Source organism: Lissotriton vulgaris, chromosome 2_1, assembly GCF_964263255.1.
Source record: "Lissotriton vulgaris chromosome 2_1, aLisVul1.2, whole genome shotgun sequence".
NCBI classification, from domain to species: Eukaryota; Metazoa; Chordata; class Amphibia; order Caudata; family Salamandridae; genus Lissotriton; species Lissotriton vulgaris.
The window spans coordinates 839,858,094-839,883,805 of record NC_141687.1 but is presented as its reverse complement, the minus strand read 5'-3'; the positions used below and the strand labels follow the sequence as shown (position 1 = coordinate 839,883,805).

General features: G+C 45.0%; 1 protein-coding gene and 1 pseudogene across 4 annotated transcripts in view; both read right to left on the bottom strand.

Moving 5' to 3' along the window:
* LOC147731260 (UDP-glucuronosyltransferase 1A5-like) overlaps positions 1–25,712 on the bottom strand; it is a 629,871-nt gene that overhangs the window by 207,376 nt on the left and 396,783 nt on the right. The gene's annotated exons all lie outside the window — the stretch shown is intronic.
* Positions 22,827–23,953, bottom strand: LOC147731262 (UDP-glucuronosyltransferase 1A1 pseudogene; annotated as a pseudogene).

Here is a 25,712-nt window from a genome sequence, read left to right as displayed (position 1 = left end):
CATACAAAAATAAAAACACAGAGTATAAATACAAACGAGGAAGATATGATCTTTTGTCAAAAACACTTTTTAAAAAAAAATCACATTTCAGTGTGCTCTATTGCTGTTTATCAATGCTAGTGAATTCCAGCATAGGTCTACTTGTGAGACCAGCTTCGTGTTGATTATTCTCATAAACCAAACAACCAATGATTTAAACAAACAAAGCAACGCGTTTCGGTGGCATATACTTTCCACCTTCCTCAGGCTAACACTAGATAATTGGTAAATCTCCCCACGAATAATCTAAAAATGACAATAAAAACAAGTTAAAAAGATGGCACCTACATCATAATGTTAAAAAACAATGCAAATTGTAATACACAAGTTAAAAAATGCATTATGGCGTGTGCAGTCAGGAACTTTTACTAACACCAACCCAAAATAGCAAATCCCAACTGTGAACAAATCATCAGTATAGTGTTTAACCATTGCATTCCCCGCTTCCAATGGGTGCTGTAAGTAAGACTAAAACTACATCACCCGCTCCATTCTTAAGACACACACTCACTTGTTCGCACCCAGATTCAAAATCAAAGAAAAAATGTAACCTGAATACACACTGATAGAATTCGTGGGTTATCGGAGGAAATTCATCTCTCTTAATTCGCTGCTCTAATGTCCACAGATGGTACACAAGCAGATCAATGGGTGAAGTGAAGGGCGCACGGATAATCACCCTAAAACGACATGCATCATTATAAGTATCAGAGAGGACAATATTAGCGGCGTCTTACACCATAGAGACGTCCCAAAGGATTACTAAGGCTAATAGGCCCATGTCTCATTTAAAAAAAAAATAATGGACCATTGATCCTCCAAATTACTATTGTCAGAGCAATAAATACCTCAATTGCCTAATCTCCCAAATCTCAAAGGGTCACTCAGATCCCAAAGCGAAGAGGATGAACACCTCAAAGAGATGGCCTCGCATACAAGACACTGAAATGATTAAATACCAAAAATGAATTTTTTAAGAATCGCACTAAACCCCATTGTTCTCTACTGCTATCAAACGCACAGTAACACATTCCATTGTGTGTTCACGGAATTTACCTGTGGGTGATGAAGGCTTGTGCAATGCACTCCGTGATACCCTTAGACTTCACGTTGCGGTGCAAATAATGTTTAAAATGAATGATATTTAAAAGTGCCTGTATAGACATAATGAGAAAGCCCCGTTGTTACACTCCGTCAATTTGGAACTTGTTTTAAATTATCAATGCACGGTTTGATATACCCAACCCAGGGCTATAGCGAGAAGCTCCGGGCAAAATATGAATCTAAGAACCCACAGAGGGAGAATGAACACATCCGTGGCCAAGAAGCACTACTTCGTATGCCGCATCCGGACAACAGAGGATAAACCCAACCACCTCCTCCAACCCATATAGAACGTGGTCGGTGCAAAAACAGGGTTTTATTTACATGCACCTGGTTCGCCATGGTACCAAAACTTACCGGGACTCACAGGTCTCCTGGCATGCTCCTAAAAAATGTTCACGGAGAGAAAAAACCTGCCATTACCATTCCGGGGCTTTAAATACACGCCCACTGTCAGTAAAAAGTCCGATTACTGAAAATCGAAAGCGGACTGACGAGCCCTCGCCGGACCCGCCATCTTGTAATGGGTTAAATACATCACGTATAAAATATGTAATAAGGCAAGACTATATTGATGCGAAAAGGCACTTGAAAAGTTATTGCCATTAGTAGTAAAACCGGATCCTAACCCATGATGGTCTATTGGCCCATGCTGCCGTTTTTGCTGGGGTGCACGACGCACCGTGCAGTTCAAATGATGGCGGACCAGAGAGGGAGCATATCTTCAAGGAGTTCTGCCTCCTGATTGGCTGTTGAAGTTCTGCCTCCTGATTGGCTGTCGAAATCAACACTGAATAGAAACCTGTGGTGCGCGCGCACCAGAGAGGAGCCGACTCGGGAATCGAAACCAGTGGTGCGCGCGCACCAGAGGAGCGGGGGTAAGGGAGCGCGAAGACGCCGAGACAAGGTAGGTGATGTGTGTGTAAGGGGGGGTTCTCTGTGTATGTGTGTGCGTGCGTGTATGCGGGGGGGCTGTATGTGTGTTTGCACATGTTGTTAACAGCCTGCCGGAATCGGAGCGCGTGTTGACGCGCGCGACCTGATCCCGGCAGGCTGCTGCTGCGTGCGCGTGACAGTCTGTTGTCCTCTCCCCTTGAGTCCCTGAAAACCGGAATGATAGCAATAGTCTCGCTCTGCGACAGCAGGCCTTTGGCCTGCAATCGCAGGGCGAGACCTAAAAAGGGGCAGGGACCACATACAGGCAGCGGGGGAAGACAGACAACAGCAGTCACAGACACAACAATGACAATGCAGGCAATACAATAAAAGCAATAAAACGTTGAAAGGCACATGTGTATAGGTTACTGTTACTTGGCAGGCAGGTAAAAATAGATGCAGCCAAGATCAGCAGTAGGATTTTCGTGCTGCTGTCTGACTGCTCAATTTTCACAAGCCCTTGGGTACCACTAAATAATACACTGCTGTATGCATACATGTCCATGCCAATAGACCCAATTCAGTCTGTCTCCCTCTTGAAATTGCCTCTGCTTCAAAAGGCTTTTTTTAAAAGAAATTTAAATTGTACAAATTGCTTGGGGGTCCCCAGCATCCAGTAGTGATTCAGTGGGGGTCCTAAGGAGTCAAAGGTTTGGGAACCACTGCTCTAAACTACGGCATGCTACGCCACTGCAAGCTAAGCCACTCTACACTACTTCACTCTGTATCGCTCCACTCTACACCACTCTACTCTGCGCCACTCTATTCTGCAAGACTGCACTAGCTGCCACTGAACTCAACACCACTATACTCTGCACCCCTGCACTCTAAACCATTGTGCTCTACGTCCCTGAACTCTACGCCACTCTGTTCTGCACCAATGTACTCTACGCCACTGCTCTCTCCACCACTACTCTGCACCACTTTACTCTATGCCACTGCACTATACTCTGCACCACTCAACTTTTTCTACACTCTATGCCACTACATTCTGCATCACTTCACTGTAATCTATTCTCCACTTTACCCTGAACCAATCAACTATGCCACTTCCCTCTACTTTGAAACAATCTACTCTATACCATTGCACTCTATGTCACTGAACTCTACATCACTCTACACCACTCTACTCTATGTAAACGCACTAAACTCTAATCTACTCTGCACCACTGTATTTTACGGCACTTCACTTTTGGCCACTCTATGACATTCCACTCTACGATACTCCAATCTATGACGCTCTACTCCAATAAACTCTGCTCCACTGTATGACACACATTTCCACCCTACGACACTCTATACAACTCCCTCTTTGTCACTCCATGCCACATTACTCCACTCTATGCTATGCCACTCCAATCTATGCCACTCAACTCTACAACATTCAACTCCTCTCTATGCCATTCCACTCTCCTACATTACTCCACTCTATGCCACTCCACTCTACAACAATCTACTCTGCTCTATGTCACTCTACAACACTCTACTCCGCTCTATGCAACACCCTCTATGGCACTCCACTACACACTATTGTGTCACACAACCACTGAACTCTACTCCACTCCACTCCACTCTATTACACTCTATGCCACCCCACCTCCCTCCACTCTACTCCACGCCACTCTCCATTAAAACACTAACTTTTAGCCAGGGTAAACAGCAGCCATGCTTGTGTGCAACATGGCTAAAACATATTGGCAAAGCCAATAGCTCTTACATAGTCAAAACCTAATGCTTGTTTTAAACTTTCAGCCACGTTCCATATCAGCAGCGTGGCTGTACATCATCACCATAAAAAGATTGAAAAAGCCAGCAGCTCTCGTAAGCGAGACATATTGGCTTTGTCTATGCTTCTTATTGTTTACATTTGTTATTCCGACCCGGTGTCTGCACTAATTTACGGATGAGATTTACACAATGTATCAATGTTGTTTCTGGTGTAACCGAGAATCACACATGGTGTCCAGTCCTCACCGATTCTAGATCGAGTAGCACAACATGTGTCAGTGCTAAATATGAGCAGGGAATCACAAAATGAGTGGGTGCTGTTTCCTGATGAATTAGGAATCCGTGCAACAAAGTATAAATGTGTTAGACTTTACAGAAGCCCCTACCCGGTTAAGGTAACTTCAAAACTGGAAAATTCCAATAATGACAACCAGTAGGTAGCAACCTTGTGTACTGATGTGTTAACACACATCTGAAAGGGCATGTCTACCTCTATTGTTAAAAGGACCCTCACTCACCACTAGTTGGTGACATGCTTCATCATTGGGTCCCCGCTGGGGTGGCCGAATGCCCCCCAGCGTGCTACAACGCCCGATTTACAGCGGAGCAGGTTGGTGGTGAGTGTAACAGTGATTTAACTCAAAATGTGCTATTCAAATGTGAGTGCAGAATTAAAAAATACAGGGTTGGAACCCAAACAAAATATTTAATGTGGGCCACCCTGTATTGGGATTAAAAACGTGTATGAGCGGACAAAACTAGGTTCTGAATTAGGAGACCTGTGTCCTTAGATAAGATGGTAAGTCGGACAAAGTGTCACTGCTGATTCTGGAGAAATTGAGAATTGGACAAGGTGTCAGCAGTGAATCTGGGCAGAGAGCAGTACAGAATGCCAGTGCTAGTTCTGGAGTGTAGAAGTACCAGGCAAATTATTAGCAAGAAAGTGAAGGTCACAAAATGCATCGGCATACATTCTGTCATGAACGAAGATCACACAAGCTGCCGCCACAGATTCTGGGGTACGTGATAAGTAATACATGTGTCTTCATCAATTCTATTGTAAAAGAGGATTAGAAAACATGTCTGTTAAGGTTCTGGGGTGACGATCACACTGGTTTGGGAATTACTGATTGCATACAGTTATATTATGTGTATTTATAGTTGCCAAGGTTTCTGATTGCGGTGTGGCGTTTTCATAATTTCACTGTGATTATGAGTGACATTTCATCAAGTATGTGTTACACTTTCTCACGAGCAAAATGAAGACGAGGAGATTCACGGTCTATAATTTAAGGCTCTATGGCTGGTATTTACCTGGCCAGCGGCTTGGCGCTGAAGAGTCCAGAGTCAGTCCAGAGTCGAGTCTGTGGCACAGGCGGGTGGTGGTCGTAGGCAGCAACTCTGGTGTGATAAGTTAAGTTGCTTACTATCTCTTTAATGTTTAGAATGTTGTAATTATGCTCTTTAGGCCATAATATGAATAGTTGCTTTATTAAGAGAAGAATAATTAAATACAGGTGATCGCCAGGAAACAGCTGCTATCCATCTCTGCTGCTGTACAACTGACTCCTCATTCTAAAGATGCAAGCACCACATTCTACCTAGCATCATAGCATTCTAACTAACTAAGCACGAGTCTTAAAGTTGTACAAAGTAAAAAGGCAACACAACACATCCCCCTCTCTTCAACCGAAAAAAGAAAGAGTACAACACCATAAATAAATAACAACTAAAAAAAAAAGGTAAACGGAAAATAACAATAAATACATAAAATAACTTTGTCAGCTAATATAAATCATTTCATAACATAGTCCTTGAGCCATGAGGGTAAAGCACTTGTTCTTTTACCATAACCCCTCTCGATAACATTGGATTCATCCTGGTCTTTGTTAGAGTCACCATTGTTGCAACCACTGGCAACCCTCCCCCCCCCCCCCACAGGACGACTGACCAACCAAAGGAGAGTCACCTACAACTTCATTTGTGTCCCTTTCCATATCTGTCAATTGTGCTTGTAAACAACTATTATCAAAATGGTCTTCAATCCAATCAAACTTATTCTGGCTATTTACAACATCTGCATCCACACAATCATAGTGATTATCACTAATAGCAATGCTTTTCATATTCCATACTTTTCCGTCACTTAACCTTACAGCATTTCTCAAAACCTCAATCACGTTGTTTTTGTGGCTCAAAACGACTTTCACCCTTTCGTACTTTATACGGTTTCTTTACCCGTACCCATTCCCCTACTTTTATTTCCACATTTTTCGTGCCATACTGGTTATCATAAAACTCTTTATTTTTAGGATGGAGTAAATCCAAATCATTCTTTACTTCAGTTGGAGACCATTGTGCAATTTTACCCTTCATTAACCAACCAGGGTTAATTTTGCTTCTAGGTAACCTTCCTCTCATCATAACGAAGGGAGACAACCCTGTGCTAGTTTGTGATGTTGTTCTGCAAGACCACACTGCCTTTTATACCTGAACCTTCCAATCCATTTTTTTGTTAACCGCTGCCTGAATTACTCCTTTGATCACCCTATTGAATCTCTCTACTGTGCCGTTCTCACTTGGATTATATAACACAGTCGTTTTATGTTTAACACCGCACTTCTGAAAATAACTATTAGCTATGTGTGACAAAAATTGCACTCCATGTTAAGATACAAACAGGTAAACCCTCCATAATAAAAATCGTGTCCAAAAATTTTAACACACTTTGTGTGTCCTCTTTGTCCACAAACCTTACAATAGGCCATTTTGTAAATAAATCAATAGCCACTAAACCAAATTCTTTCATCTCTCCAATTGGCCCAATGATATCCACAGCAATTGTTTCCCATGGAAGATCTGGGATCAACCCATCACTCATACAAGGTTTCAAAGTCTTGAGAGTTTTATCCGCTGAACTACAAACTTCATAGTTCCTAACAAATACTTCTGTGTCCTTGTCCACTCCTGGCCACCAAAACATATTTTTCACAATTATTTTGTTCCTCCCAATTCCAAAATGCCCTTCATGACATAACTCCAAAATCTTCTTCCTCAAAGAGATCGGGGGAACAACTCTGTCACCTCTGAAAAGTATATTTCTTTCTAAAGACAACTCCATCCTAACTTCCCAATATGCTCTAAAATAGTCTTTTATAAAACAATGTCTTGGCCAACCAGTACATATATACTCCTTAATCTTTTTAAGTTCAACATCCTTATCCTGTTCTTCCAACCACTGTTTATTGCTGATGGCAGGGGCCCCTGAATCATGAACCAAAGCAATACTAACAGTCCCCCACGGGTCATCCAGACACTCCTCGAGTGGAGATGGCAGTCTAGGCAAGCAGTCTGCAATTATATTGTCTCTTTCTGGTAAGAGAATCATTTTATAAATAAATTCTTTCATTCGCATCGACAATTTGGCCATTCTTGCCGAAGCTCCAGAGATGCCATCTGATGACAAAATTTTCACTAATGGACGATGATCTGTTCTAATTGTAACTGGTTTCCCCGACACAAAGGCTCTAAAGTGTTCCAATGCCCACGCACATGCTAATGCCTCCCTTTCAATAATGGGGTACCTGACTTCGGCCGGGGAAAGTGCTCTTGATGCAAATAGAATAATCTTTTCTTTCCCCTTTACATCTTTCTGGGATAACACTGCCCCTATACCTTTATCACTCGCATCCGTTGTCAACAAACATTCAACATTTGGATCAAAACTTGCTAGTGCATTGACATTCTGCAAATCAATTTTTATCCTTTCAAATTCATCCTGGCAATCTTTTGTCCAAACAAACTTAGCATTCTTCTTGAGCAAATTGCGAATATTAAATACCTTTGACGCAAAATTGCTCACAAATTTCGCGCAATACTCTGCCATTCCAAGAAATGCTCTCACCTCTTCCTTCGTACTTGGCGCCCCTGAATTCACAATATTTTCAATCAAAGCCGGCTTAGGTTTAACACCTTCCTCACTTATGATGTGACCCAAATAAGATACACTTCTTTGGCAGAACTTACACTTTGATAATTCCACTGTTAGTCCTGCCTTTTCTAAAACTTTTGAAACTTGCCTTCACTTTGAGTCATGTTCTACCTTGCTCTTTGCAGACACCAAAATGTCATCTTGGAAAAATGCAATCATATCCATGTTTCCCAATAACCTATACATCAATCTCTGAAAGGCAGCCGCAGCTGACGCTAACTCGAATGGCATACGTCTAAATTGATAACACCCGAAGGGCGTGATAAAAGCTGTTAGATACCTTGATTCTGGTTCCAACTCTACCTGGTGGTATGCGGCGGATAAGTCTATAGTCGAGAACCATGTAGCACCTTTAAATGAAGACACCATCTCGTTGATCTTAGGTAATGGAAATTTTTCTACAATTATATTGTTATTTAGATGGCGTAAGTCTATGCATAGGCGGATCTTGCCGTTAGGTTTTCGTGCAACGACAATAGGACTGATCCACTCGGAAGCCTACACCTCTTCTATGATCCCCTTTGCCAGTAGGCCTTGCAACTCCCCCTTACTTCTTCTCTAATCAACATTGGGATGGGTCTAACCTTGTGCACTTTAGGTTCTGCATTAGCCTTAAGCAGTATTTTATGCTCAAAGCCATTTAACCTTCCTAAAACAGCACCAAATACTCCTGGAAATTCTTTGCTCAAAACATCACTCAACCTGCTCTCCTCGTCAATCACCAACACTTTTTCTTCACTATTAGGGTCTAAAATTATATTTAAATTTTTCTGATCAAACCATCCCAACACTGATGGTCCCACCTTTGTCACATAACTTGCCTCTTGTGCTCCTTCCTTTGAATAAGACTGAGTCGCCTGCAGCCCAGCATCTCAATTCTCTGCCCAGTATAACTTACTGGACAAATATCTGAACTCCCCAATTGATTTCCAATTTTTCACACAAATTTTTTCTTCCAAACCTCCTCATTTACGATAGTGTAAGGGGATCCAGAATCCGCATACACTTCCACCACCACGCTACCCAAAGATATTTTACATAAGGGTTTTCCTTCTAAGGCCTTATCTGATATATTGATGACATAATTACCTCTCACATTCTTTACACATTCCAACCTTTCTTCCTCCTCTTCAACAACACAACCTCTTCCTCATCCCAAATATACATAACATTATTACGCCTGCGGCACATTTTTTAAAAATGTCCTAACATTTCACAGATACCACATTTCTTATTAAAAACAGGACAAGTCCTACTAAAAGCCAAGTGTTCTTTGCTATCACAACGATAACATCTTCTTTCTTCTCCTCTAGTATCTTTTTTTTTATTTCTCGCGGTTGACCCATCCATCTTCCCTGTGAACTTTGTTGATACCTCGTCTGAGTTCTGTTTTGTGGTTGTATTTTACAAACTGTGCCTGATGTTTTATCCAGTTCTGTTTCTTTTACCACAGAAGAACATCTCCCCGACATTTCCGCCTTTCTCATAATAGCCAACACATCCTCTAATGGCGCATCGCCATTCACCCATAGTCTATCCTGTAACGTGGAGTTATTGTTATGCATAACTAATTGTTCACGTATCAACTCATCGTGTAGAGTTCCAAATCTACAATCTATTGCTAACTTCTTTAACTCATCAATCCAATCATCAACTGTCTCTGTTTTGTTTTGCTTCCTTTGAAAGAATGTGTGTCTAGTCACTCCAATGCACACTTTTGGTGCGAAGTATTTATCCATATCCTTCATGCAATTTTCAAAAACATTTAAATTCGCATCTTCCACCTTACTCATACGTGAGTGTGTTTTTAGTCCTATTGCTCCTAAAGAGTGTAGTAAAATTATTTTCTTTTGCTCCGGTTTCATCTTTTTTTCTTCATCAATTGCTTCTATGTAATTTATAAAATATTCCTTCCATTCAATCCACTTTATCTCCGGCTGGGTACCTGTAGCCCAAAACGGCTGAGGAGTGCTTATCGTGAAGTTTTGTTGTGCCATCTTGCATTCCGTATTCCCACTTGTGTTACCTACAATATTCTCACTAGAGTCTCCTCTCTCCATAAACTTCTTATTCTTTTTTTTTTTTTAAAGTCCCTTATCTGTATTTTAATTACTTCCCCCTGACAATCTCACCTGTATTTCTTCTTTATTTCTCCGTTTCCCCCACTTCCTTTAATACACATCATTTTATTGTCACGTCGTGTATTTACTCCTCCTTTCACCTCCCTTCGCGATGTTCCGATTCCGCTCCTCTAGCTGATCCAAAATGGCCACTGCGTAAGGTCACGTTGCGTTACCTTACCCTATTGCATCACTTCCTCAATAATCCCCCAGATCTTCCTGCATTCTGACCAGCACGCAAGCTCGCACACAGCCCGTACCGAATCTCCTCTGCTGTTCGAAAGATGCAGCCGACCGGAGACTCAACGGACGCCTTGCATACCTCCCCAATGTTCTCCGTACCTCCAGGCATGTTGCTCTTTCCAGCTTCTGCTTCACCGCCGATCCTCAGATGTCTTTTAAAGCTCCAACTCCATTTTCTTTTAATCGTGTATACCGATAATCCACATCTGCGATCTGTCAATTCTCCAAGCCAATAAATGTAATTCAATTAATTTCTTTAAAACTCTGTGGGTTCTCCTCCATGTTCTATCGTCGCCAATTGTAATGATGCTCTTTAGGCCATAATATGAATAGTTGCTTTATTAAGAGAAGAATAATTAAATACAGGTGAGCGCCAGGGAACAGCTGCTATCCATCTCTGCTGCTGTACAACTGACTCCCCATTCTAAAGATGCAAGCACCACATTCTACCTAGCATCATAGCATTCTAACTAACTAAGCACGAGTCTTAAAGGTGTACAAAGTAAAAAGTCAACACAACAAATGTTTACCTGGAATCTGCATTGTGTCATACTATGTTCTACTCTGGCCCCAGCAGTGGCTTCTTGTCACTTGTTTGTGCAGCTGCTTCTGCCGTGGGCTCCTCTCTGCATGTGCTTATTAGCTTTATCCTAATAAAGCTCTTTTGGATTTAATACCTGCGCCTCTGTTGGTTCCTGCCTTTCTACCCACTACCGCATTTCGGTACCAGGAGTGGGGTTTCCAGCTGCTGTCATTTCCTGCACCATTCTACATTTCTACTGGAGCCCAGCGGTTCGTGTGGAAGAGGTGTGGCGCTGCGTCCAGGGCGACTGACTCCGGAATCTGGGGATCACGGTTCTATCCGCAGCACCAGCAGCAGATTAGCCCAGCACCATGTGACTCTGGGCAATAGCTTGCTTAATCTTCCTGACGGCCCCCAGCGCCTAGAGACCCTTACGGGTGATTGTTCGCGCTTTACAAATGTGGATTATTATTCGTGTCTGCTGCACCTGCTTCCTTACCGACGTCCCTGGCAAGGACATTAGAAGTTCTTTCGGCTGGGTCAAATTTTGCACTTATTTGCTATCGCACCCAACCCCCCCTTCTATTTGTTGCCCACGCGCTTTGTTTTGAATCATCACCAGCTGCGTAGCTCGCTCTTACCTTCGTCAATTCTGGATCTCTAGAGCCACTGAGTTCTGACCTCTTTTTCTAAATTCTTATTGTCTTTCCGACGTCGGAGGAAGTCCTGCATTGCATTCTGGGAGGCGTTTTGACGTCTGACGCACAGCGGCCATTTTGGGTGAGTCGTGAAGTGAATTTCATTCAGACTCAATTCCGACGCCTTTTCTCCTCCTGTGCGACACCACAATCGGTGATTCGCACACCTCCTTACCTGTAACAACTTCACCTGCTGCCAGTTTTCTGCATCAGCCACTATATGCAGCACAATGGTAATTTGCACACCTTCTTCCCATCTGTTCCTGCTACCCTAGTGAGTTTTGCGTGCCATTTGTGTGACACCTTATCCTTCGGTGACTCACACACCATTGTTGTTTCCTTCATTTACTCTACGCACTTGTTGTGACACCTTCATTTGGTGATTCAAACACCATTATATTTTGTGTTTTCTCCAGCATAACATTGTTTTTCTTCATCATTTCTGTTGCCTCACTTGTCATGGCAACCAGCCAAGGTGTCATTCTGCCTGTGCCTTTCCTACAAAAACCAGGCAAACCTGAATTGAAGAGGACAGAATGGCCGAGAGATTTTGAAAACGATCTCACTGCCATTGATGTTGATGGTTATTCTCCCTCAGGGAAATTAGCCTTGTTGATCAATCTTTTGGGAGTAGCCAGCCGCAGAGTCTTTGACAACCTTCCACGCTATCCTGCGTCTACATCTGAAGATACTGTATGGAACGTCTTTATTGAAGCTAAACTACGCATGGGCAAACAATATTCTGACTCCACAAGTGTTCTCTTAGAAAGGTTTAATTTTGCAATGTGGGATCAGTCCTCTGAGGAATCGGTAGAGGATTATGTAGCAACTTTAAGAGTTTTGGCTGAAAAGTGTGAGTTTGGTCCCAATGTTGACACCAACATAAGTCATCAATTTGTCTTCTATTGCTTTTCCAAAAAGATCCAAGAGTGTCTTCTCACCTCTCGCAATCCTACTTTAGTTGAGATGATAGACATTTCCAAAAGTATTGAAAGGTCAATCGTTACATCTAAAGTTTTATCTGGTCAATCTAATCAAACTATGGTTCTTCCTACACAGTCCACCACACACCCTGCACCTTCTCCCACTGTGAGTCTTGTTTCAGACGACAATGTTGTTTATGCCACCAACTCGAAGAAAACCTCCCACAAGAGGTTTTTCAAGAATCAACCTTTTAGGAGCCAATTGGTTTGTTTTCGTTGTGGTTCCAGGAACCACATAGGAAACAATCCTAATTGTCCAACTATAGGGAAAAATGTGTCAAGTGCTGGAAATGTGGACATTTCCAAGGTGTGTGTAGGATTGGGATGAATACAGCACCAGCAGTATTTCCAGTAGAGTTAAAGTTTCTAACATTTCATGGGACACTCCTGACGTCCAAGATTGTTTGTTGACATTTCCCAGTTTGTTAAAATTTTAGTCACTGTTGACACTCCTGAACTTTCTGATAAACCTATTAATGGGCCGTTGGTTGACATTTCTATCGATGGTAAAACCATTTTGTTCATGGCTGATTCAGGAGCTCCTGTCACTATCCTAGCTGATGGTTTTAGAAATTATGGCCCAATGGCATGGTACTTCTTCCTCCTGATATCAACCCCAAAGCTTTTGGGGAAAAGGACATTGATCTGTAGGGTTACTTTTGGGACAGAGTGGAGTCTTTAGGCAGATCCGCTAAAACCAAAATGTATGTGGCGGTCAAAAGAAGAGACATCATAGGATGGAAGTACCTTGCTCTAATAGGCATCATTTTGTGTCCCGGGCAAGATCCTCCCATCATTTTGGGTGATCTTTCTTCCAACATTCTATCTGTCAATCAACTGGACTCCATTGTCGATAGGTTACTGCAATCCTTTCCTGGTTTGTTTAAAAATTCTGTAGGTACTGTCAAAGGTCATGAACATACTATTATGCAAAAAAACGATGCTGTTCCTAGTGTACATACAGTTAGACCTGTGCCTCCGAGCGTCAGAGAGGATTTAAAATTGTTACTGTCCAATCTCCAGACCGAAGGTATAATTTCTCCTATTGATGCCTCAGAATGGGTTTCTCCGGTGGTTTTACAGAAAAAGAGAACTGGGAACATGTGGTTATTGTTAGAAATGGGATTTCTGGTTGACTGAGGCTTGCGCCAAAGTCAGGCAGAAACCACCACTCTAGTCAGGGCAAGGAAGTTACACGCCAAGATAACCCCTGCTCACCCCCTTGGTAGCGTGACACGAACAGTAAGGCAGTGTAAGTTAAGTATTTGCGCACGCACCCACCAGCAACAACATCCTAGGCCCCCCACAAAATGAACTCCACACAAGGTATCTTATCCTTCCACTTGCCTTCCAGTGTTAGAAATGGGATTTCTGGTTGGTTGAGGCTTGCGCCAAAGTCAGGCAGAAACCACCACTCTAGTCAGGGCAAGGAAGTTACACGCCAAAATAACCCCTGCTCACCCCCTTGGTAGCGTGACACGAGCAGTAAGGCTTACCCCGGAGGCAATGTAAGTTAAGTATTATCGCACGCACCCACCAGCAACAACATCCCAGGCCCCCCACAAAAGGAACTCCACAAAAGGTATATGTAAAAATCGCCTTTGTATTACAAAACATATTAGATAGTAAACACACACTTTACAATGTGCCAGAGGCACGGACAGAATTTACAGGGGATTATGTACATGGGACAGGACCACCTGGACCACTGTCAGGAATAAGTACTTTTAGAACTAGAACCATTGTAGCACCAAATAATCATGTAGCACACAACCAGTAACCACTGGTAGGAGGGAGGTAAGTACCACCTACGCAACCCTAACCACCTTAGTAAAATATCACGCAGGGAATCATGAACTCAAAAAACAACCACCTAAGCATAAAACTACATTTAGGGGCATAGGCCAGAAGATTCAGACATGATGCATAAAAACACATTCAAGTGTCAGAACACAGGGTGCGCAAAACATACTACGCACAGTGCATTTCCTAACACCCAAGCATTAGCGCATAAATCATAGCCGCCCATAAATCACATTAGCGCAGGAATCCCAGTTAGTACATAAATAGCACTGAGGTCCAGGTTGCGCCATAACCTAAACGTAGCAGCTGCCCACTACTTGCTAGGCAGGTAAGGACAGGGGCAGAACAGGGCGTAAACGCTGCAGCTGGCACTAAGTGCTGTGCATCTGGGGAAGACCATAAATAGCATTCGCTTTGGGCTGCACACAATACTTTAGCTTTGAGGGTATAGGCTTTCATAAGTGTCTTTCTAAATCAGGCAGAATGCTTCAAAAAGGTCAGCCTAGTCTTTCAGAGGCTGTTTCAATGAGGAAAAACAAGGCTTTCTTATAAAGTTTCAATGCTGCACAAGAATGAGGCTTTCTTGTGGATTTGCACTCGATGCAAAATGAGGCTTTCTTGTGGATTTGCACTCGATGCAAAATGAGGCTTTCTTGTGGATTTGCACTCGATGCAAAATGAGCTTTTCTTATTACGTGGCTGCCTTGAAGGATTTCAACTTTCCCCGAATGCAGGACCTTTGATTAAAAGACAGTTTGGACTTTTCAGTCCAATGTGGGCACAGTACCTGAAGATGCGCAGTCCTACGCGGGCTGCGAGGCGTACTCGGGACGCGGTGCTCACAGGGCCGGTCCGGCTGGTGGCAGACGTCCTTGAGTGTCAGGAGGTTCCCCCCAGAGGCGCGAGCGGCACGGGGCCGCCTGTACTCCAGTACAGTGCGGCCCTCGGGTGCGACGCGGCCTGGGGACAAGGGCATGTCAAGTGGTACACTTCACGCGTACGGCGTGAACCTCAGCAAACTCCTGGGCAGTGCGAGTCGTACCACGCCGATGCGCACACGCCGGTACGGCTCACAGGATCAAGATGGAAAGTGCAGCTTGTTTAGTAGGCCTCCAGCGTACTCGGGATACTTGATGCCCTTGGTGCATACTGAGTGCAGGGCGGACTTTGCAGGCAGGTATGAGGCGTACGGCCACACGGACAGGGCGGTACTCTTGTAGGGGGCAATGAAGGCTGGTTCGGTTGTTGTACGCCACGGGCGTACGCCACAAACAAGACAAGGGTGCCGGGCACAAAGCGGGGAAAAGGCTCTTCACTGGCGGGGCGCGACCCCCGGGAGAGGGTGCGCTTCAGCGTACCAGGAGTCTCCGGGGGTTGTGCTTCTCGGCCAGGGTACTCCCCCCAGAGGGAATGCGGCAGGCAGTGCGGGGGCCCGCAAGAGGAGGGCGAAGCAGGTGTGGGCAGCCCAGCGACACGGTGCGAGGACAACTCAAGGCAGAGCGGGTCACACGGGGCGGGCAGGCACAAGACGGCTTCGCGGAGGTCCAGGGACACGGGACGCACTTGTAGCGGCTCCAGCGGCAGAGGGACAGCCAAGCAATTTCTTCACGGCTTTAGCAGGCAGAGTCCACTATTCCTGGGACTCAGATTAGGGGGCCAGCTCACTTCCAGGCCCTTGGAGAGGCGCTTGGAATCACAAGTAATATTTTAGAAATAAAGCGCTTCCAGGCTGCCAGAGGGCAAAGAGACCAGTAAACCCCCAAGGGAGGACCCCTAAAGGAAGAAAAGGGCCCCCAGCAACCAAGTCCATCAGCAAGCCAGGGGCTGGGCAGGGCCCAGGGAGGCAAACCTTCCCCTGTTCCCCAGCAGCAGCACACCCCTGATAGATTCTAGTCAGGAAAACAAGAACATTTTACAAGAGGTCACAGCCTCTTTTTATACACATAAATCCTTTGTCTAAAGGGGCAGGCAAGGGGCGAACCAGATACAACTGGTTCCTGAGCACTTTGTTTTTGCTCAACCCCTCTCTCTATTCACAGGATGGGTCAGGGACATCAGACACACCACAGGGGGTGGAGCCAGCATTGTGAGGGAAAATCCCAGCCCAATTCAGGTCCCAGGTGCAGCCCCTCTCTCACATCAGCATGTTAATCTCAACACTCACCACCGGGGCAGGCCCATCCTGACTCCTGGAGCCAGGCTCACCAGCCAGCTCCAGCCAATCACACGCCAGACACAAATTACACAAACATGCCAACTTCTAGAAGTGGCACTTCCACACTAGACACAATCACGCTGCATACATCATTGCGCAGCATTTAATCACACGAGTCCGCACATACCAAACTCGCATCTGAAATCCCAATGCATCAGGAACTACCAGGGACACACATATTCCCCATGCATTCCTATGGGAGGGCAGGCCAATCTCACACACGCACTCAGGGAGCGCACACACTTTACACTGCGCCACAGTGTCAAAGGGCGCAAAGACAAGAAATCACTATAATTATTTAATAATACCAAGCAAAAAGTTCAGGGGTGAACCTGCCAGAAGGGCCAAGTCCAACAGTTATGTGTAGATTTAAGATCTCTAAATCAAAATATTCTCATTGATCGTCACCCTTTACCACATCTACATGAAATGCTAGCCAATATCGGCAAGTCCAAGGTTCTCTCTACCATTGACTTACAATCCGCCTACCACCAAATACAACTTTCTTCGAGCTGTCAGGCACTCAATACTTTTGTGACTCCTTTTGGTGCCTTTAAGTATTTGAGGTTACCATGGGCAGAGAATAAAGCCCATATCATGAATGCAGCATGTCTCAAAAAGTCAGCGCAGGCGCTGCCTAGGTGAAACCTAAAAACATGACCTACCATATTTAATATGGATTGGTTGAAATTGGCAGGGGGTCAAAAATGCCATTATAACATCCCACACCCATCAAAAAGTAGATAGCTCGGGTATCCAACAAGAATTCCACTACAACATGTTAGCCACAATAAATACCCATCACATGGCAGTTAAAAGACTGGGCTACGCCAGAAGAATTTTGCCTTCCAAACAAAAAGTCCATAAATTTAGCCCAGCGTATTTAATAGCATATATATTAATAGAGTTTTATTTTGTTTATTTCTTGGACTGTGAAGCCAGTGATATTGCGCATAACTATTAGAATTAAAATGCACAAAAGAAAGATTATGTTTTGAGATCAAATAAATATGTACCTGCTTGTTTGCGCCCTCTATAGACATCTATGTGCAACCTAAGAGAGATTTTGAATTCAAGCAGGGGTGTTCAACCTTTCATTTTTCAGAGGCTGATAAAATTTCTATCACTGAGTTAAGGATAGGACATGTTATTTACAGTGATGCCAAAATTGGAGCAGGGCAAAGGCTGATTTACATATGGCTGGATCCTGGCAGAGGTGGCAAATTTAACAGAAAATGATGGTCTGGAATGCAGCCTCAATCACTTACCAGTGGTAGAGATTAATTTAAGCCTTGCTTTTTTGCTTTCTTCAGCACCGCGCTCCAACAGCCCAAATCTGGGTCCTGTGTGATTACTCCACCATGAAACTCAATCACCCTATTGATCTGGTCAAAAAGGCCAAACCCGTTGCTTGTGCTCTTGTTCAGAGGGGCTCTGGGTCTCAGATTTAGCTGTACTATTCCCTTTATAAGCCAAGGCTAATATGCTTGTTTCTGCCTGGGGTGGTATGGTGTAACTGCAACAAATGATGGACAGAATGCTGAATGATTCAAACATTCTCCCCCCGTCAAGAGATCTGGGTTAAATCCATTGTTCTTTTGCCCACTACGCCACCCCAGTTTGGGCCCAGCCACATGCAAATGCAAATCAGTCTTGACCCTGTGCCTCATGGGTACAGTCCAGACTGAACAGTCAAGCCAGGTTCTCCCTGGACCGGAAACAAGCATCCTGGACTGGTTTCGGGGTATGTCACCCTCCATCAGCCAGGTTAGCTTGAATCCAGTGGCACAGTGAGAAAGGGACCCAAGTCTGGGCATACCCATCCCACTTAGGGTGAAAGGGTGAAAAGTGTAACTGTAACAAATGATGGACGGAATGCTGAAGGATTCAAACATTTTCCCCCAGTCAAGAGATCTGGATTAAATCCATCGTTCTTTTGCCCACTATGCCACCCCAGACTGATTTGCATATGGCTGGGTCCAACGTGGAATGGCACGGTGAGCAAAAAACACGATGGATTTAGGCCCAGATCTCTGTACTGGGGTGGATGTATGACATTGTGCTCAATTCTGTTCATCAATTGTTTTTTTTGCATTTGGAGTGGTATGGTGGGCAAAACAATCTTGCACTGGAAATGGTCCTGAATAATTACCACTGGTTGAGATCAATTCAAACATTCCACCCAGTCCTTTTCTACTTTTTGTGAATCCATGGATTATGATCCTCAGAGTCTACGATGCAGACAGAATTGTTGATTTGGACGGCATCTGAAGCTTCATTGCAACAGAAAGAGCAGAAACACCAATGATGTCTGTGGAGTGATTGTGAATAACATTTTCTTGGATATTGAAGGCTTTGCATTTTCCAATAGGTTTAACAAGGATATGGGGACTAGACTTGTATGATGGAACCACGCAAGCAGATATATTGAATGCCTTAACAATGCGGTCTTTACCACAATTGCGTCCTTACCACACATGCCATCACAACAAATTTTGTTGTAAACGCATACAAGTGTTAAAGATTACACCCTTCCCCCAGCCCTGAAAATGACCCAGATCCCAGTCCTAACAAGCACTGGCGTTTCCAATAGGTCTCGCAGTAGGAAAGTTGGAGCTATTGGTTTTGTAAATGACATTTTATATTTATGTTTTGTGATTTACAATGCCAATACTTTTAACTTTAGCAAATGTGACACTTTTAGCATTTGTAATGCCACATGTTTTGTATTGACGTGACTTAGATGTATTGATATTACAAATAACAATGGCTTTTAATTTTTTTAAATAATTAATACTTAAATAAAAGTGATTGTAATTTATAATGGCAATAGTCCGAAGTAGATAAAATAGTGGCAAAATAGAAAAACTGTGGCACAGAAAACAGGGCAGAAATTCATATCTGGCGTTTGCATAACAAACTAAATCTCAGCATAATTGTTATGGAAACTTTTACCAAAACCAATATTTTGAAGGCAGGTTAATAAAACCCACAATAAGTATTGGCGTTTTCATAGAGAACAGTGTTGAAAATCAGGGGCTGACCTCCTATATGCCTTTGCGCTTTCACTGGAGGGACTTCCCATGGATGGGGGGGGAGGCAACCTTACTGCCCAGCAGCTGGCCGTAGCTTTGCAGACCTGATGCGAGTCACGGCCGCCAGGCCGTGAAGTGTGAAGCAGTGGGCAGGGAAGCAGATCCATTTGAAGCTCTCGGAGGCAAGGGGAGGAGAAATGCTGCTGGTGGCAATCCTCTACAAAAGCACGAAACACTGAGGGGATATGTAGGTGGAAGGCCAGCAGGAGGGCCAGGGTAAAAAAAAAAAAAAGAAAAAAACGGCAATGAAATGTAAATAAATCCTCCAAAGCAAACATCTGAAGTGCACGGTTAATTCAAATGCCTCACAGGGCTTCAAGTTGTTTAAAAGGAAGCTACGTGATATTAACAATCACACAATCAAACTTAACCTGAATCTTCCTTAATGTCACCGAATTCTAATGTTTTTCCAGGGCTGCTCTCACGGGCAGTAAAAAAATACGTTTTGTGTCACCATAGCTCCGAGTCCTATACTGATGACTGGGGAGGGGGGGTAGGGGCGCAGTGGGAGGTGGACCAGCCTCAGTTCGCAGCCATTTGACTGCATAGATGGCGTCATGCATTACAGTGTGTGCGGCAGTGGGTTTCATGGTGTGCACACACTGTGTCTTGGTAAGAATCGTGCTTCACGCCTGTGGGGCGGTGGGTTGCAGGGTGCACACACTATCTTTTGGTAAGAATCGTGCTTCACGCCCTTGGGGCAGTGGGTTGCATGGTGCACACACTATGTGTTGGTAAGAATCGTGCTTCACACCCGTAGGGAAGTGGGTTGCATGCTGCACACACTATGTGTTGGTAAGAATTGTGCTTCACGTCTGAGCGGTGGTGGGTTGCATGGTGCACACACTATGTGTTGGTAAGAATCGTGCTTCACGCCCGTGGGGTAGTGGGTTGCATGGTGCACACACTATTTGTTGGTAAGAATTGTGCTTCACGCCCCGTGGGGCGTGGGTTTATATGGTGCATATGCTTAGTATTGGTAGGATTCTTGAGCTCACCTACGATTGGGTGAAAGGATGTTGAAGCACACTGTATTTTGGTAAAGAACTATGCCTCACACATTATGCGGATGCCTGCATAGAGCACATATCACATGTTAGTATCAAGCATAGCTTGCTCGCTCTGTTTGGGGTTGCTGATTCACATACCTTGAGGCCTCATGGTTCCCTACTATCAAAGGATAGATGGTTCAGACACTGCCCGGTGGAAGGCCGCGCGGCGCACACGGTCTGCGACATGCCTCGACACCTGGCGAAAGCCTGCTGTCTCCTGGTGATTTGATCCTGAATCATATTCGGTGGACTGATCAAGTCTGGCAGAGACGCCGAGCTCCCCCCTCTCTGTTGGGGCTTTGGCGCCGAGTGCTGGGGGCGTGTTGATGCACACTCGGTGGTGCAAGACCGGGTGAGGGCTCCACACATCTTGTGGGCATGTTTTGGGGCATTCAAACACTACAAGTTTTCCACGCGGGGAAGGTAGAGTTTTCACGCGTCATAGATAAGTTCACTTGTTTCACACGCAAAGCGGCCTTTGCACGATTCCTGCATCTGTGTTTATATCGTAGTAACGTATTATATATAGAAGATTGTTAAATTAAAAAGGTGATTTATGGAATCCATCAACCATACAGGTTAGGGTTGAGGAATTGAACTAAGAGCGTTCTGAAGGGAGAGGTTGGAGCACTCAAAAGGCCAAGTATAGAAAGAATCCATATGCAATTAGTAGGGTGACCAGGCACCAGAATACTATGTTTATATACACTAGGGTACTACCCGCGGAAGAATATAGGGTTCCAATGGCTCTGTGTAGACCGTGTCGGGCATCAGAGGAAGCTGCAAGGATCAAAAGGTCACATTTGTATTTTATCTGCGTGATGTTCAAGAGGCAGCAGTGGTCGATCACACGCTGTACAGACTCCATACCATGAGAGACGCAGGACCCAGTAATCTGAAGGTCGTGTTCTGATGCTAGCTGAGGAAAAATGCAGGATTCAAAATGCTAGGTATAGAATCCATAATCTATATAATGAGAGGCGCAGGACTCAGAAGACGGTGTTTATATAGGGTGCACATTCTACCTGCGGAAGGCCACGGGATTCTGAGGACGATATATAGAATCAATAAGGTGTCAGAGCGGTGGCGCAGGAATAAAAAGCCTGTTTATGTAGAACCCACGTGCTATCTAAGCAACACTGTAGGATTCAGAAGGTGATGTACAGAATCCATAGGGTGTTAAAGCGAAGGTACAGGAATAAAACGCCTTTGTTGATGTAGTACCCACCTACTATCCGAGGAAGACTATAAAGAATCAATAAGCGAAGAAATGTGATAGCAGAGTCCACGGGCTGTCTGGGGAGGACTGCTTGATTTTAAAACTATGGACAGTCCATAAGATCACACAGAGAGGGCGGGAATAAAAAGGCTGCGCTTACCCTGGGTCCACTGTCTCTGCACACGAGTGCAGCTGGGCTCAGAGGGAGATGTACAGAATCCATAAGGAATCAGACCGAAGACGGAAGAATAAGAAAGCTGCGTTTTTGTGCGGTCCCCGAGCCCTCTGCGAAAACGGGATGAATGAAAGAAGGGACAGAGAGGAGGAAAGGTGGGAAGGAACACGGCCTGGGGGAAGCTGGCTGGGGAGGGGGGAGGAGAAATCCAAGTAAGGCTGTGTGCTGGGAGAGAGAGGGGAGGTGAATGAAAGAAGGGACAGAGAGGAGGAAAGGTGGGAGAGAACACGGCCTGGGGGAAGCTGGCTGGGGAGGGGGAGGAGAAATCCAAGTAAGGCTAAGGAGGGGAGGTGCTGGAGCTGGGGAACAGATGACCGTGAAAGTTTATGGTCCAAAAGCGCGTGCCTGTGGCCACGTGAACTCGAAGAAAACCGCACCAAAAAACCCTTCGTTTGACGAGTATTTTGAGCACTTGAATTCTCTCCATTTTCCATTCCTTCGGAATGGAAAAGGCGAGACCTAAAAACACCCTAGCCCCCGGCCCTGAAACCGGCCCACCCCCACCCATTCACTCTGAATCTTAAGCACTGACTCCCTTTAGCAAGCAAATGCCTTTACTGCCATTACAACAAAAAACATTGTAAAGGTATGCATGGTAAAGAAATATGCGTGGGTAAGGCAAGCGTGGTAACCAGTAATGGCAAGCGTGCTCACAACTGCGTTGTTAATGCTGTTGCTCGAATGATATTGATGGGATAACTGTTATTAGGATCATTTAGTTCAATGTTTCTTAAGTAACATAATTGCGAATCCAGGATCTGGAGACCTTCCAAGACAGGAAATGTGATTAAGATGTCTCTCCCACCTCCCACCCACTAGTACAATCCATTCCATTTTCGTAATTAGACATATATGTTACCCACCTGAGACAAAGGTCTATTTTCAGCACAGTTGATTCCTCCAATGAAGACCATGTTGGGCATCACTGGCTGTGGAAATTCAAAGACAAAGTCATAGCTCAGCAGGAGCACTGAAGCTCCGCTGAAGAGTTCCAATGCGGTAACCTCTCTCTGCAGGAACTGTGAGGCAAGGAGTCCATATGGCGCGTAGTTGGCGCGACAAAGCAAGCTTTCAAAGACACCCATGAGAATGTTCTTCACCCTCTGAAAAAAGTCCATACGGTCAGTGTAAGTAGTAAATAACCTGGGGACATAGGATGTTGGACTAGGGCACTGAGCCGCTTCGTGGTTAAAACTACACGGGATCATTCTCATGAAGAAGACTGATGGAATGGACAGGTACTCCGCTACGATTAGCCCACAAGGGAAGAATGGATCAATCAGCAAAGCATCGAATTCACTAGCCTTCAGACTCTGGATCAATTCCTGGTTGTCCAGAAAGTGGCGACAACTGGAGACCATCATCTCGGTCATGTTGGATATCCGCCGATAGACAGCAACTACCTTCTCCAGAATAGATTTCTCACCAAGAGCTTCTTGGACCAGTGACCTCACATTTGACTCCAGAAATTCCTTGGTGTAAGGCACAGCGTAAGTCTTCACGGTGTAGGCGTGTGATGTCTCTATCATGATATTGCTCTCCTGCACCACCATGACGATCTCGTGCCCTCGACGCTGCAGCTCCTCCACCACAGGCCGCATGCTGAGCCAGTGGCTGCCATCTTGGGGCACCACCAGCAGCTTCCCGCCCTCGGTGAGGCTGAAGAGGCCCAAGCAAAGGAGCCCAGGCAAAGCCCAGGAGACAAAACTTGGGACAGGGAGCATGGTTGAATGGAGAAAGTGCTCTTTTCTTAGGGTCCTGCGGGATCGAGACGAGAGGTGCTAGGGTAACGGCAGAATTTTGAGGCGAGGTTGTCGCAGCCACAGACACAGCAGCCAACACCAACTTCCGGGTCTTCACCCTCTGCTGAAACAATGTTCGGTGCACGTTTCTGCTGGAATTTTTGCGGTAGGGGCTCTGGCAGCAGAAGCCGCGGAGTCAGTATCCCACCGTGTGCTGCCCGTGGCGGGCAGAGCAGCTCCTCGCGCACAGAGCTGTAACCTGTTCTGCACGTGACACGTACGTTCAGAGTGACGCGGGGGCCTCATTTGCTTCAGGCAAACCGCCCGCCCTTTGACCCTTACACATTTGCATTGTCTAACCCTGTTTGTGGAGGTGGAAGGGCAGGACGTACAGATGGCAGAAACCCGAGTCAAGTAATCCCCCTCCGGCCTCAGACCAGCTCCAGCTGAACACAATGGTATGCAAGCAGTGACAATACAACTTTCCGGTTGTGAGATATTTTTCTCGCATCTCTCACTGGCCCGTCCCACCTCGTTAAAGGCCCTTGTATGGGACCCATCCGAGTTTGGTAAAGCTGTGAGGTATACTGGGTTCGTTCGTGCCTAAATTACTCGTACAGTCAAACGTTATCGTTTGCATGCTGGCGCTTGTAGTCCTAGTTTTACAATAGTAGTAGCAGTCACAGGAGTCCCAGAATGAAAAGCAAAACCCTGGAATGGATGAGCGACTCTGAGAGCTCCGTTTGTAAAAGGTGCAGGCTCGCCCAACATGTCCCCACTTACCTCGGTTCTCTGATGCTCCATGTAACCAGGAACACGTTCTAGTCGAGTGTGCTTTTGCAGTTCGTTGTCTTCAGATTTGTTAGTCCACTTGGTTCAGTGACATGGGAGGCGACAACACGCGGTTAAAATATTAGGTTGTTTTCGAACTCCCAGGAATGGAACTCCACGGCAACGGAAAGCATCTGAATTGGGTCCGAAAGGTAGTCACTGTTTTTAATGGCTCCTCGTGTGTTTTTTATTTTTAATGCAGATTTATATAGCGCGAACTCGACCCGAAGATGTTGGAGCGCTTTACATGAGCACCGTATTTCCATTACACCTTCAGGCAGGGGGAGATTAAGTGATTTGCCCAGAATCACAGGACGTGGAGGCGCCCCCGAGGTTCGAACTCTGGTCTCCAACACCCAAAGTCGAATATCTAGCTGGCAGACCACACCCCCTCCCCTTTGCCGATTTCACCCAGGAGTAAGCACACGAAGAGGAGTTGTTAACTTTTCATAGACATGACCGGGGCTTTAAGTGGGATAAAAAAAATAGGGGGGGGGGGTGTCTCAAAGGGGCGTGGCCCCTGTCATTAAGGGCGTAGCTTAAAAGCATGTAAACTAAAAATCTGTGCTTAGCATAGTGTGAGGTCTGACTTGTATTTTGCTGTTTCTGTCATTGCATCCAGATATATGATACAAGTACATCATACCGACAACAAGTCAGGACTCTTGGCTTTGTCAGTGGCTGTTAGTTGCATAAGTTAAATAAGCAGTAACTGTGGCTTCTATATAATATTGAGAAACAACTTTCACTGAGACACCACGACAATGTTGCAGCTCTGGAGTCTCAAGAAGAGAAGGCAAATCCAGAGAGAAAATGACTCTCTTTAAAGGATTTCCCTTCCCCTTCAAAGCTCACCAGGCAAGACGTCATGCAGTAACTTCTCCACTAGTGAGAAGTGAGCACACGCACATCCATGTGGCTGCTGTCACTGCAGTCCGGAAATAAACGGACCGCCTGTGCCAGGGCACAAACAGAGCCCGATAGATTAATGAGAATTGCCTTACTTTATGTTTCTTCTTTCCTGCTCAGGTCCCAGAGTTCCTCTTGATGCTTGCTTCTGCCTGAGTGTTGTCTTTTTAGAGCAAGATCTGTTAGATTTTATTAGGATGTTTTTCTGCACTCTACTGTAGGGTTGACATCGGTTGAGATCTTGGG